The sequence below is a fragment of the Lactuca serriola genome, chromosome 6 (assembly GCF_051521515.1).
Source record: "Lactuca serriola cultivar US96UC23 chromosome 6, Lser_US96UC23_V15, whole genome shotgun sequence".
Classification (NCBI taxonomy): domain Eukaryota; kingdom Viridiplantae; phylum Streptophyta; class Magnoliopsida; order Asterales; family Asteraceae; genus Lactuca; species Lactuca serriola.
In genome coordinates, this window is record NC_136413.1 from 42,201,831 (window position 1) to 42,216,772 (window position 14,942).

At 35.5% G+C, this 14,942-nt stretch overlaps 1 pseudogene; it reads right to left on the minus strand.

The window, feature by feature from the left end:
- Positions 1–291: 291 nt before the first annotated feature.
- Positions 292–1,346, minus strand: LOC145059691 (uncharacterized; annotated as a pseudogene).
- Between the last annotated feature and the right edge of the window lie 13,596 nt (positions 1,347–14,942).

Below are 14,942 nucleotides of genomic sequence, written 5' to 3' on the forward strand. Positions count from 1 at the left end.
TCCGAACACGATTTTCATTTGTACATATTTTGAGATGTAAGACTTTAAAAATAAACAACTTTGTGCAAATAGTGATAAAATATTTGGATTTTCGTCTATGTTTATAACTGACAAAACTGCAAATTTGGTCCTTGTGGTACTCAAAAAATTTTAGATAGGGTCCAAAAAGTTTTCAACTTGCATGGAAGGTCCAAAATCAAGGTTTTTCTGGGTTTTTGGTCCAAAAAAACTTAAAAAAGATAGTTGTGCCCTTTTGATTTCTTTTACCCTTTTTCTATAAGTATTTTAATGTTATTTTGACTTTAAAAAAAATTCCACCCCCACCCACCGTACTCTCTCTCTCTCTCTCTCTCTCTCCCTCCCTCTCTCTCTCTCTCTCTGTTTGATCTCCTCAAGACTGGAGTCTAATGAAGAATCCTCATAACACCCTTTTTCCTTATCATAATGCCCACTAAATTCCTTGTAAGAATCACTCAAGTTGTTACGATGTTGATCATACACACCAACACTACTACGATACTCATAATGGTAGCTCCCATCGGAATTAGAACTGCAATTGGCTTGATCACCTCCAAAGAAGACAAGGGTAGAACTGTCTTTTACCTCCTACCGATAAGTCTCCGTGGAAAGCAAACCGAGAAATCGATGATCTTGTGATTGGAGAACTGGATGTTGACGATTAGCAGCATTAATTGTAGGGCTAGATGGGATAGATAAGGTTTGATCATGGTAGCTGGAAGTATTTGTACTGTACAAATATGATGGAGACGATGATATTGATGATGATAATGGAGCATTAACATTGATGTTACTTTTTGAAAAATCGATTGTGATGGGTAGCTGTAGTTTGTTGAAGAACTGAAACATTGAAGATGTTGAAAAGGTTTTCTAAGTTCAGGTAGGGTGATTAAGTTGTTCATCATCTTCTTTTTCAGCTTTGTGTTCCAGTAGTTCTTGATATCATTGTCTGTTCTTCCTAGTAATTGTGCTGCCATTATTGACCTCCTGCACATTAAGTTATTCAAACTTCTAGATTTCTGCATATATATTCACATCTGAGAGATCTTGACAAAATTCTCCATTTTTGCATGCTAAATACCACAAAATCACCCTTAATACAGAATCTTGAAAGAGAAAGTGTACCTGCTACCAATGCTAGCAAAGAAAACACATATAACTTTATCTTCATCATCAGGAAATTCGCCATGTTTAATGTTTGGTCTCAGATAGTTCAACCATTGAAATGAGAGAGAAACAGTCTGAGAGAGAGAGAGAGAGAGGAGAGAGAGAACGGTGGGGTAGGGGTGGAAAATTCTTTTTCCCTTTTTTTTAAGTGTAAATATCATTAAAATACTAATAAAAAAAGGAAAAAAGAAATAAAAAGGACATAACCGTCTTTTTAAGTTTTTTGGACCAAAAATCCAGAAAAACCTTGATTTTGGACCTTCCATGTAAGTTAAAAACTCTTTGGTCCCTATCCAAAGTTTTTTGAATACCACAAGGACTAAATTTGAAGTTTTGTCTTTATAACTCTATATCCAAATTTTTTGCTACATCACCTGAATACGTGCTAAATGCTTACAAGGATGTTAATATGTTTGCGCAAATGTATGAACAACATATTATCTTCATGATATGATATTATTAAATGAATAAGATCTTTGTTTGTTTAGTTAAATACATTAACACGGATTTTGTTTGTATATAGCTTTGAGATGTATGACTTTAAAATTAAGCAACTTTGTAAAACTAACAATATAATGTTTTGAATTTTGTTTATGTTTATACTTCTATATCCAGATTTGTGGCTCCATCACTTGACCATGTGGAACATGTGCTAAATGCATACAAGGATGTTAATATGTTAAAGCAAATATATGAACATCATGTTATCTTCATGATATGAAATTATAACATTTATTTTACCTACACGGTAGAAATAGAGTTATCATCATGAAACCATGTGGTTTCTTGGGGTTATCTTAAGAGCCAAAAATATGAGTTTAGTCGACCTCATAAAATTATATCATATAAAGAATAGTACAAGTCAGATTTGTCATTTCTGTAAAAAAAAATAAAATAAACCATAAATGAAGTGGGTCACACAAAGTATACTATAATATTCGATGAGAAAAAAATGTATATTTATTAAATTATTACAACCACAGGTATAGTCGACATAATATATGATGTTTTAAAACAAGTGTGTACACACCTTATAAGGAATTTAGTATATGGGCATTTCGAAATGTTGTTTTCAATAACCGACACCAATGTTGAACTTATTGTGTGAAAATCATAGACTCGATCATTAGGTCGTAAATGTAAGTATGATTCTCCACCAACCTTTGTGTTACAAATGTAGATGATTTTTTTTTTTTTGTGATACAATATGGTGGAATTTTGAATATTACTACTATATTATCCTTTTAATTAATAGGAAAAATAAGAAAAACCCGTTATTTTTCAATAAAATTTACAATAATATCGGTCACAAAGTTACAGAAATGCTCCCTAAAAAAACTACGATTTACAGAAATGCTTCTTGAAATAGTTATAGAAATTGTCCCCGTAAAATTTACAAAGATGGTCCTTATAAGAAGTAGTTATAGAAATTGTTGCTATAAGAAATAAATACATAAATAGTCTCTATGTTATAACGGTATTACAAAAATAGTCCTCATATAGTAGTGAAATTTTAAAAATAGGCCATGTATAATATGTAAATTGCATAAATTGTCCAAGAATAATATGCAAAATAAAAAAGGCCCTCGATATTACATAAATGGTCACCTATAATAGCAACATTATATAAATGGTCGTTGTGTAATATCAAAATTATAGAAATGATCTATGTGCAAAAACGAAATAAATAAAAAAGTTCGGTGTGTAAGATAAAATTACACTCATGGACCATGTGTAATAGCAAACTTATAAAAATTGTCTATTTGTAGTGATGAAGATATAAAATTAATAAACTCACCACAATGAACATACATTCCACTAGTTATGTCTTAAATATTATTAGTTTTTAAGCACATATAAATTACAATAAAAGATGTAGATAAACAATTGTGTTATGATTTAACTAAGTTGTTTTTTTTTCATATTTATTGTCATTATTTATTATTTATCTGTTTTTCTAATCAGTACTTGATAGATATTTGTTTCATTGACTTGTATCATAAGATGTTTAAATATTTTTGTTTCACGAATGAATTTACAGACTTTATACATATAAAACTAAGAAGCCTAAGTCCTTGGTGACTACTATTCACACACGTAACATGGCACTGTTGGGTTATGAGCAAAACATCAACCCTATGGTACACATGTAAACTCTAAAGTTTTGAATATAGGTTTTTCTAATTATACATGCAATAATCATCCAAAGCTTGTAAACCCTAATTCTAGCATACCAAAATCGAAATCAACATAAATAAACAAATAAGAGTGTTACCTTTCATTTGAAGCTTGAAGATCCTTGACTTTGAGAGCTTAGTATCACAAATGTAATACCTCTAATCGATCACAAACACCACAAGCAATTGGAGAATGTTACAGAGAGAGAAGAAGGATGATTTCGGCTATAGGGGTCCTTCTAGGGTTTCTAGTAGCCGAAAATATGATGCCAAGGGGTTCTTTATATGAGTGAGGGATTAGGGTTTCAGTTAAATACTTAATCTGGGTGCTTAAGCTCTAAGTAGCCCATAGCAACATTCCAGAACCCTAGCCTTGGACGAAATCCTTATGGGCTCCCATAAGATTCTATCCACCTCTTATCCAAGAGGTCCTCAGCCCATTATTACAATTATCACATAATTACAATATTAGTCCCCTAATTCAATTAACCTCTTTTGACCACAAAATTAATTATAAATTAACTTTTGATCAATGTTAATTAAATAATATGATTTCTTCTTTAATATATTATTCATATTATATATTAATAAATCACATTTATCCTATTTCTTCATTATTCTTCCAGTCAAGTTGCTTTAGTGAAGGCAACCCAAAAGGACCATGCTACAACCGAGTCAAGTACATACCAAATATAGTTATGGGCTTAGACACCTAATCCAACAGTCTCCCACTTGGATAAGTCTAATAACTATAAATGCAAGTACGACTTCAAAATCCAATTAGCAATCGTAGCTCTCAAAAGCCACTATCAAACTCTGACACTTCCTTTAGATAAGGGATCGTATAGTCCTCCGTTCTCAATATATCGTGTGGACAATTACATGGAACATAGTCATACTTATTGTCTAGCAGTTTGTTTCTCGATCTCTAATTTGTCTGACATAGAACTTAATTGAACACATCAATTCAGTCCTGACCGGGCCCGACACATAAGTCAAAACAAAATCATCAAGGGGCCCAAGATATCGCTTTTAACCTCGTAGGATAAAAGGAACAAATAAACTTTGACTTATATGCTTGTACTATTTACTCATCAAATTGTACACAACAATACGTTTTATAACATCAAGTTACTGATGCGTTTACGCATTATCAATGCACAACCACCTCCTAAACAACAACTCATATATCTAGGTTTAAAGACTATATGATATTATCGTCTCACAATCACTCGTGATTAAATTCCATGAAGTGATTCATGTGAGTGTAGGTTTAATCCAATACTCAAATCTTATTTCAGGAGCACTCATGAACATTGCATCAAACTTTTGCTATGTCTAAATTAGACAGTCTACAAGCCAATTCATGACAGTCTTCTTTCATTTATACTTACTTCCAACATATGATCTACTTGTGGATATTTTAAATAATCTTATTATTTAGGAATTCAGAACATGCAAAGTGAAAAAATAGTAAATAATTAACACAAGACAGTAACATTACTCATAAATAATACTCCTTTATTTAATCATCAAATGTTAATTACAATTGATCTATCATAAGTTTCTAAAAGCTATCTAATCACTAAAATTAATATTGTCCTTCAGCCCAATGCTCCTAGCGTGTTGCAAGTGCTTAACCCTACTCAGTCCCTTCGTAAGGGGATCTATTGGGTTCTTCTCTGACGATACCCTCTTTACTACGAGGAGTCCCTCTTCTACCCGATGTCTAATGAAATGTTATTTTCTGTTGATATGCTTGGATCTGCCATGATCCCTCGATTCCTTGGTCAAGGAAATCGCACCTTCGTTATCGCAGAAAATCTCCATAGGCTCCTTTATGGCCGGTACAACTCCAAGGTCTCCAATGAATTTCTTTAGCCATATTGCCTCCTTTTCCGCTTTGCTCGTTGCTATATACTCTGATTCGCATGTTGAATCAACTATGGTCTCCTGCTTGGACATTTTCCAAGTCACTGCTCCTCCATTCAGGATAAAGACCCAGACCGATTGAGAGCGGAAATTATCGCGGTCGGTCTGAAAACTGGCGTCACTATTCCCTCGCACTCTCAAATCATCACTGCCACTGAGGACAAGGAACCATTCCATAGTCCTTTGTAGGTACTTGAGAATGTTCTTTACTGCAGTCCAATGTGCTCTACTAGGGTTCCCTTGATATCTCTTGACCATTCTCAAAGCGAAGGCCACATCAAGGTGAGTACACATCATAGCATACATGATTGATCCAATTGCGGAAGCATAAGGTACTCGGCTCATCTCTGCTATTTTAGCTTCGGTACTCGGGCTTTGAGTCTTACTCAACTTGGTATTGCTTTTGATCGGTAACCCCCTTTCTTGGAATTCTCCATGCTAAAATGTTTTAACACTTTATCCAAGTAAGTACTTCGGCTAAGTCCTTTTAGTCTTTTACTCCTATTTCTCAATATCCTTATCCCAAGAATATAAGCAGCTTCTCCGAGATCCCTCATAGCGAAGCACTTCCCAAGTCAGGACTTAACCTCCTGCAAGGTTGGGACGTCGTTTCTATGAGCAGTATGCCATCCACATACAAAATGAGAAAGCTAACTATACTCCCATTGGCTTTGACATATACACAGGACTCATCTTCACTTCTCGAAAAAAAAACCAAACTCTTTGACTTTCTCATCGAAACAAAGATTCCATCTACGAGACACTTGTTTCAATCCATAAATGGATTTCTTAAGCTTACACACTCTATTAGGGTGCTCTGCATTGATAAAACCCCCTGGCTGACTTGTGTAAACATCTTCAGCCAACTTCCCATTAAGGAAAGCAGTTTTGACATCCATCTACCATATTTCATAATCATGAAACACAGCTATGGCTAGCATAACCCTTATAGATTTAATTTTTTTTACTGGTGAGAATGTCTCACCATAGTCAACTCCGGGAGTTTAAGTAAAGCCCTTCACAACCAATCGCACCTTATACGTGTGTACTTTCCCATCCATGTCGATCTTCTTCTTAAAGATCCATTTGCACCCGACCGTCTTACGACCTGGTACATTGTCAACCAAGTTCCAAACTTGATTGTCATACATGGAATGAATCTCGTTGTCCATAGCCTATTTCCACTTTGCAGACTCCGGGCCTGCCATGGCTTCCTTGTAGTTGTTAGGTTCATCCAAACTTATTAGTGTACTATCACTAATAAATGTATCACCCCAGCAGTTATATGGAACCCATATAATACGGGTGGAACACTAACTCTACTGGAACGTCTAAGAGGTAAGGACTCGTCAATCGGTTCAACAGGAGTTTCCTCCTCGGGTTGAGTGTTAGTGTTAGAGGTTCCTTCATCGTTTGATTGTTGAAGCTCTTCAAGATCAATTTGCCTCCCATTTTCCTCTTGGCATATGAGTTCTCGCTCTCGGAAAATCCCTCTCCTCGCAACAAAGACAATATTGTCACTCGGTCTATAGAAGAGATATCCAAAGGACTTCAATGGATAGTCGATGAAAATACACCGCTCACTACGAGGCTCAAGCTTGTCAAGAGTCTCTCATCTTATGAATGCCTCGCAACCCCAAAACTTTATATGTGCCAACGAGGGAACCTTCCATGTCCACATGTCGTGAGGTGTTTTGGAAACCTTCTTAGTCGAGACTAGATTAAGGATATGGGCGGCAGTCTCTAAGGCATACCCCCAAAATGAGATATGTAACGAAGCTTGACTCATCATGGAATGAACCATGTCCAACAAGGTTCGATTTCCCCTCTTAGCCACACCATTCAACTGCGGTGTCCTAGGTGGCATCAATTGCGATACAATTCCACATTCCTTAGAGTAGTCGTGGAACTCGATACTAAGATACTCACCACCTCGATCAGATCGGAGCATCTTTATCTTCCCTCCCAGTTGATTATCCACTTCTTTTTTAAACTCTTTAAACTTTTCAAAGGTTTCTGAATTGTTCTTGATTAAGTAGATATACTCATATCTACTATAATCATTGGTTAAAGTCACATAGAAGCGGTTCGCATACCTAATTCTAGCATACCAAAATTGAAATCAACATAAATAAGCAAATAATAATGTTACCTTTCAATTGAAGCTTGAAGATCCTTGACTTTGAGAGCTTAGTATCACAAATGTAATACCTCTAATAGATCACAAACACCACAAGCAATTGGAGAATGTTATAGAGAGAGAGAGAGGAGGGATGATTTCGGCTCTAGGGATCCTTCTAGGGTTTCTAGTAGCCGAAAATATGATGCCAAGTGGTTCTTTATATAGGTGAGGGATTAGGGTTACAGTCAAATACCTAATATGGTTGCTTAAGCCCTAAGCAGCCCATAGGAACATTCCAGAACCCAAGCCTAAGAAGAAAACCTTATGGGCTCCCATAACATTTCGTCCACCTCTTATCCAAGAGGTCCTCAGCCCATTATTGCAATTATCACATAATTACAATATTAGTCCCCCTACTTCAATTAACTTCTTTTGACCACAAAATTAATTCAAAATTATTTTTTGACCAATTTTAATTAAATAACATGATTTCTCCTTTAGTATATTATTCATATAATATATTAATAAATCACATTTATCCTCTTTCTTCATTATTCTTCCAGTCAAGTTGCTTTGGTCAAGTTAATCAACTTGTTTTTCCCGTGGATTTTTATGTCATTGATCTTGAAGAGAAGACTCATTCCAAATCATCTATGATCCTCCTTGGAAGACCTTTCATGCATACCGTTGATGTCCATAAAGGAAAGATAATTATGAAGTTTGATAGAGAAACCATTCACTTTAACATCTTTGAAGCAATGAGGTACCCTAGCAACATTTATCCATTGTATCGGGTTGATGTGATTGAGCCAATAAACGAGATAAGCCCTAATGTATGCACAGACAAGATACTCATGGAAGATGATTGTAAGCCTAAGAGGGAAGCTCAAAGAAGATTGAATCATCCAATGATGGGAGTGATCAAGAAGAAGATAATTAAAAGGTTCAAAAGGTGCAAAGAGAAGAAAAAAGCATTTCATGACAAGCACATAACCCAAAAACACTTTATTCCGACTCAAGAAGTTCTTCTTTATCATTCACACTTAAAGACATTCCTGGGATAATTGCGATCTCGATGGCATGGACCTTTTATTGTCATAAAAATGTTTGAACACGATGCGGTTGAAATTAAGAGTTTGGAAACAAATCAAATATTTAAAGTGAATGGTCATCGCTTGAAGCCATTTTATGAAGGCTTTAACATGGGAGAATTCGACAACATCACACTGGAAACTTCGATTTACGATGATTGACGGATGCAGGACTATGTCTTCGCAAAGACGTTAAATAAATGCATTGTAAATAAATAATCTCCGCATGAAGTTTTGGGTGCTTTTAAGCTTGAAGTTGGTCAAAAATAAGCATTTTGCAGCCTACCAATGATCTTGGTAAAGTTTGAAAAAAATATCAAAAATCTGCAATTTGCGCGGGTACCCGCACAACCGTTGAGCAACCGACCCCCAGCCGCACAGATTCTGAGTTCCAAACTACCCCCACATGGGATGCCATCTGATTACTGCGCGTGGCCGGTTCCTCACCCGCACAAATATGCCACTTCATAAGAAAATTTTGAGCCATTTCATATGCTTCCTTTGTGCGACCAAGCTTTTACCCGTGTGTATTTAGGCGGCCAAGAACTCCACCCACATATCATTGTGCGACCCATATGTTGCTTCCATACCGTCCTCGTGGACCTCCTCCACCTTCATCCCGGTATGATCCTTCCTTACTCTCATCCTAAGCATTGAGGACAATGCTTCATTTTAAGCTTGGGATGAGGTATTCTTTATCTTTTATTTTTTGATTGCATTGAGCTTATATATAGTTGCATTTAGAGTAAGTAATTTAGGTCATTCATAAAAAAATTGCATAAAAATTTCAAAAATATTGCATATTTTGTTTCTTTCTTTTCTAATTTTCATACTTTTTAGATGCATTCTAGTTTAAGTTCATGCATTTTTGTTCTCCCTTGTCTTCTCATCCCTACAGGTACCATAACGCCGAGTCATAAGTATTAAATCATAGATTGGTCCTGGATCTTGATATGGAATTCCTTGTATTTGATAAATGGAACACGTTTTGAGCCTCACAGACCACTTTGAGACCGCTTGTGTGGGGGTCAGATGCAGGTAGCTTGATTGGGTCTAGGTGCGGAGGGATGTGGTTGGTCATGCCAATGTGTGCGAGCAAAGATTAGCCCGGTAAGGTATTTTGAAGACATTGAAGATATTGAAGACTCGCATCTTGGTTTTGGGGGTAGTACCCCTTAGTACTCTCGAATCTCGTCCAAGCCTTGCTTAGTTAGATTCTCACCACCTTTTTAAGACAGGTTATCATTTTTCTAGGGGTCTAGAGTAGATAGTTAGATAGATTTTGTTTATAACACATTGCATTGAGGGGCTTGATGAACTTTGAAGTGGGTCCCCCAATTCACATCTTTTGGGACCAAGTTTTTCGGTAACACCCATTTTTTTTAGTCATAACCCACCCTTTTTAGTAGATATTGATACATTGTCGATGATCATTAGGTGTTCGTGTTAAGTATCTATCTATTAGTCCATTTTCATTATTGGAGTCCTATGTTACATGGTGAAATTCCTTAGACCTTCAAATAAGAAAGACAAGAAAAAAACACAAAAATTGAAGAAAAATTGGAAGAAGTGAAGACAATAAGCGACGATAAAAGATGATTCAAGAAAAGCAACAAAAACAAAGAAGAAAAATGAAGAAAAAGAGCAACACAAAAAGAAGAACAAGACTCCAAGTTCAAGACTTCTCAAAAAAAAAACAACGAGAAAGCTGAATGTCAAGCAACAAAAGAGGCTGAAATCCAAATAATAGAAGTTCAAGATTGAAGATTTTAGTTGCTAGGTTTAGATTTAGATTAAGTAGATTTTTTTTATTATTTTATTTTATTTTATTTTTTATATTTGGTGAGAAAAGGCTCGACGATGAGATGGTAGAGTGTAAAGGACAGTATAAAGGAGAAGCCTCTGAAACCGGATGTTTGCCCAGAGGCCGTGCTGCAAAACCCTTTTTCGTATTATACACTTTAGCCTGACAAATGTAGGAATCATCGTGTGTGAAGAGGCGCCTTTCCTTCATGCATTATGATTTGCATTGGTTATTTAAAGTGCCCCTACTGGGCGCATCTCTGTTTCCTTTGTCTTGCACACCACGAATACATCCAGCTGTGATCTATTCGCCCATCAAGTGGTTAAGAATGTGGTTTATGGCTCTAAAGCGGAGGACATTTTGAAGGTGTGTAGTGTCCATGAAGGACTAATTCTGACCATGTTGAGGACAAGTTAGGTTTAAGATCGGGGTGATTTGATAGCTTATTTTATTTCCTTATTTTTATTAGCTTCTTTTAGATTTTTAGCTCTTTTTAATTAGTTTTTGCATTATATATTCTTTATTTTCATTATCATGGATTGTATCAGGGACTTTTTATTTTGCATAAGAAATTTTGCAGGATTTTGGGGCTCATTGCGGTTTGATTGGAGTTGGGCTTAGCGGGCTTTCCGATGCATTATTGGGCTTGGCGGATCCACCAAAGAAGAATTGGGCTTAAAAAGCTAAAGGCTTGGATGAAGTGGGCTTGTGAAGATGGATCTTGGACTTCTATTTTGGGCTTGGAGCATCCACATTTGAGGCTAAAAGATGATTGGTTAATTTAAATCACATGGATATGGAGGGGACCAAAGGAATCTTTGGTAGTAGAAGGGTGGAGCGGAGGAATGAGGAGCCAATAGCATTACAGCAACACTTGCACGGGTGGAATCTCCGTCGTGCAGGTACCTACGCAACTACCCAGTTTGGGTATTTTGGTAATTTGGCACACATTAACCTTGGAGGATCAGATCTATCAGCCTCATTCTCGACTTTTCACCATTGGAGACCTGGAGGAGGCGATTTTGAAGCTCAAAACTCATTTCTTTTCATCTTTCTAAGACCTTGGTAGTTTCTTTATGCAATTAGACTTATGTGATTGTTGTTCTATTGCCATGAGTGGGTAAACTCTCTATTTTGGTAGACCTTGGTTAAAACCTCTGAATGTTTGTGGATTTTTGAAGGATTTATGCTTATTTATCATTTATCATATGTCTATGATTCTAGTTCATATTTCCTATGCTTGTTTAGTGCTTTGATTATGAGTTTAGTACTTTAATAAGCAATTGTTGGTTTATTTCTTTGGTATAGCATTGAATCATTGAATTTACTTTGAACAAGGTCTTTATGATAGTAGAAATCATCTTTAGCTTATGAATCATAACTCCTTTACAAATATGTAAGCATTGATATCCTCTAGGAATTGGGGATTTCTTCATTCTTAAGGCTAAACAACTTCTTGGGTTCAATTGCTTCAATTGGATCTTTGATTTTGATTAAGAAGGTGTGTTGTGGGTTTTCCCAACCTCCATACTACCTATGAGAAATCTTGGCACATCATGCTTCATGATTGCTATAACCAATTTGGGATGAATGATAAGCTTCATGTTAAATCCTAATGATAAACACATAAATGTCCATTGTGTTGAATTGCCTTGGTTTACCAATTCTCTCCAATATTTGAGCATCTCACTTTCTTGCTTAATTGCAAGTTATTAGTTATTCAAGTCTTTTAGTTTTCAAGCAATCATAACCCCCCCCCCCTTTAGTTTAATTGTAGTTAGTTAGTTTATTTACAATTGTTCTTTTAGATTGCATTTGTGATTTAATACAACCATTTCCCTGAGGATCGATACCCCTTTTTACCATTATATTACATTTTATTAGAAAACAAAGGGTGTAATTTGCTTAGTGGGCTTGACATCCCACCAAGGAAGTTATTCCACCTCAATTGGAACTTCACACTAGACTAACAAGGGTATGGTCTTCATGCAACAACACTTACGGTAATTGAGATATGAATATAGAGAAAGAAAAAAGAATTTGGCGTTGTGAGTCGTGATTATTCCTACATCAAAGTCACAGGAGGTCCCTTGTATTAGGTGTATTTTGTGCACCTTTTTGCACACCTTTTTGTCACATTCATGCATCACAATAGTCATAAATTCTAGCATTTCATATACATTTTTAATAAATACATGTTTTTCTGTTGAACACCCTTATTTGCATGCTTTTCATGATGATTTCAGGTGATTCGAAGATTGGGGAGTGCTTAGGAGGACGAAAAGATGTTAAGCTAAAAATTTCGGAGCAATCGAGCAAGGAATGAAGATTTTGGAAATTTTAAAGTTTGAGTTGTCAACAAGAGACTGCACAAGTCGTGCCATATTTACTTGAATAAATGGCATGAGGCATGCCAAAATGCACTAAAATGGCACGGGGCATGCCAAATGAAAACATGACTTTTTCTAGGGTTTCAATCTAATTTCCACTTCTAGACTTGTTGTTGTGGGTTTTTTCTAGGGTTTCAATTAAACATTTGGAAATATTATTTCTTGAATTTGTAAGTGGTATTTGCATTCTAATTTCCACTTCTAGATTTGTTGTTGTGTTTTAGCCATGTGTGGCTAAAACTCTAGTATTCCAATTTCGTGTTTTAACTCTGGGTTGTAATTCAAGCATGTGATTTGATGTTTTATTTCAATTATATCTAGTAAATTCGGTTCCGTATCATTAAAAAGTTTGATTTTGATCTTGATTCTTGTTGGCCGCTTGAAATAGAGTTAGATCATTCAAGTTAACTTATTTGCAAAATTTGTATTTTTTGTTAAATAGAACTAGTAACAAATATTAAATTAATTTCCACTAAATGATTTTAATGTGAGCCTTATTCACACATTCTTACGTTTTTGAGGTTATGAGGAGTATTAATTGTTGTTAGGAACATTCACACAAAACTTAATGCAATATTTTGTTTTTTTATGTAAGAGCTTGTTTAGACATTAATTAGAAGATTAGTTTATTTTCAAAGAGCTTGTTTTGAATTTAACGACTTGGTGATTGGGAAGTGTTGGAGTTTGTGAATGCTTTCAAGTACCAATTTAGATGGAGTTCAAGTTAATGTCATTTCATAATTGAATTGAAATACATATATAGTCAAACATAGGATTAGAACGTTTACATTTATGAAATCTCTTTTAGTTTATTATTCCTTCATTAGTTTCTTTAATATCTTGCAAACATAACTCCCCCCCTTTAGTGACTAACTTGTACCTTGCGTAAAGAGTTATAAACATTAACTTCGTGTCTCTGAGGATGGATCATTCTTACCTTATACTAATTTTTAGTACAATTCAACAGTGTTTTTTTTGGAGTTTGTTATATTATTTTTTGGGTTTGACACCCTAACAAATTGGCGTTGTTGTTGGGGAAATGTTGTTACAAATTGTGTATGCCGAGATCTTTTGCACAGGTATCCTTTTACCAGTTGATACAGAAATCAAGAAAACACTCAAAAGGATAAAGAAGCAATCCAAGCTTCAAAAGAAGCAACTGGATTCCGAGACTTCTTCATCATCTAACCCTTCAGTCATCAACGTTTAGGATGATGTAACCATCTCAAGTGCATCAGAAATCTTGTCATCATCTCATCTATAAGTACCACTCCACCTTCCTCACTTACTCACAATATTCCAGACTTTATACATATTGAAACCACACCTATAGAAACACAAATTCAACTCATTGATATGGGAGACAACAATGATCCACCAAATCGACCACCCGAGCAAACCCTTCGCTAATGGGCAATGCAAGAGGTCACTCAACAACCTCTTTGCATCACCTATCTGACAGGCACCAACCTCAAATTAAAATTTAGACTTATACACCTCTTACCCACCTTTAGAGGACTCGAAAATGAAGATCCCCATAATTTTCTTAGCGAGTTTCATGTTTTGTGTGTTACCATGAAACCACATAATATCACGAAGGACCAAATAAAACTGAGGGCATTACCCTTTTCAGTGCAAGATGCAACTAACGATTGGCTTTATAACCTCCCACCGAGTACAATCACCACATGGGTAGACCTTGCATGCCTTTTTAGATAAATACTTCTCGGAGATGAAAGCCTCATACTTAAGAAGATAGATGATTAGGATAAAGAAACATAAGATGGAAGCCTTCTACACATATCGAGAAAGGTTCGAAAAGCTTTGTGCCTGCTGTCTAAAGCATGGAATCACTGAATATCAGCTCCTCGAATACTTTATTGAAGGAATGATTGATACGTTTTATAGGTTATAATTAGAGGTGAAAACAACTTATCCCTTAAGTTCATATGCAATCTATTTTGGATCTAAGTTTTCTCTATTAAAAGCAATAAACAATTGAATATCAAGAAACCCAAGACATCCTACTATTATCGAAAATAACAAGGATTAGGGTTTACATACCTTTTAATTATTATAGTAAATTATCAACAATTCCTTTCTTCAAATCTCTTGCAAAGCTAACACTAAAAACTTGATGTCTCTAATGGTTTGTACCCAAATCCTAGCAATAGAAGACTTCATAGGAGAGAGAGGAAAGGAGAGCAGAAATTCAGCTATTCTTGTGTGTGATAAGGCTTG